The sequence below is a fragment of the Oncorhynchus nerka genome, linkage group LG22 (genome assembly GCF_034236695.1).
Source record: "Oncorhynchus nerka isolate Pitt River linkage group LG22, Oner_Uvic_2.0, whole genome shotgun sequence".
NCBI lineage: Eukaryota > Metazoa > Chordata > Actinopteri > Salmoniformes > Salmonidae > Oncorhynchus > Oncorhynchus nerka.
In genome coordinates this window covers 17,902,278-17,903,392 of record NC_088417.1, presented here as the reverse complement: position 1 = coordinate 17,903,392, position 1,115 = coordinate 17,902,278, and positions in this window count along the sequence as shown.

Below are 1,115 nucleotides of genomic sequence, written 5' to 3'. Positions count from 1 at the left end.
TAAAACTAGTTAATCACAGTGGGTCCCTTCCTGTCCTGTAGAAATTGTTAATCACAGTGTGTCCCCTCCTGTCCTGTAGAAATTGTTAATCACAGTGTGTCCCCTCCTGTCCTGTAGAAATTGTTAATCACAGTGTGTCCCCTCCTATCCTGTAAAACTAGTCAATCACAGTGTAAAAAGTATTGTAAATAATCATGTGTCCCTCGGTGGGATCGAACCATGTCTCGAAAAACTCAAAATCATGCCACGGGCTTTACACAACTGGCCCGCGCACGGGTTGGTTTTTATGCATAGGAAATATGCTGGCTAGATGCGTGGCTATAATGTATCTGAATGATTAGAATGTATTTGAGATGTGAATGTGCCTCTCATAGACCTGCACCTGCGGTATTTCCAGCTCGAGATAATACTTTTTGTACGAGACATTGTTCATGATTCTGATCGCATAATCGGATACATTTTTATGAAGGTACACATTATTTTAAAATGCCATAATACATCAAGTAACATCCATCCATTCCAATAATAACACAGCCATGGCCACCTGTACCTGTTTCTTATCAGCACATCATTTGTCTTATCAGTTCAATATGTCTATCCTACCATAGCATGTTTTGCCCCAGAACAACCAGCCTGGTTTCATAGACTAGACGTAACATAGTAAATGTAAATCCGAGATTCTCAAAATAGTATGATATGTTTTGTTGGTTATGATTGCATAAGAGAGAAGGTTACCTGAGTCAAAAGTAGGGTGGGTGGGTAAGTGTATAACACCAACATCAAGCAAACCAAAGGTTGTATGTTTGAATCATGGGCAACTTTGCAACTACTTACTACTTTACAACTACTTAGCATGTTAGCTAATCCTGCCCCTAGCCTTAACCCTTTAACCTAACTCCTAACCTTAACCCTTTAACCTAACTCCTAGCCTTAACCCTTTAACCTAACTCCTAACCTTAACCCTTTAACCTAACTCCTAACCTTAACCCTTTAACCTAACTCCTAACCTTAACCCTTTAACCTAACTCCTAACCTTAACCCTTTAACCTAACTCCTAACCTTAACCCTTTAACCTAACTCCTAACCTTAACCCTTTAACCTAACTCCTAACCCTA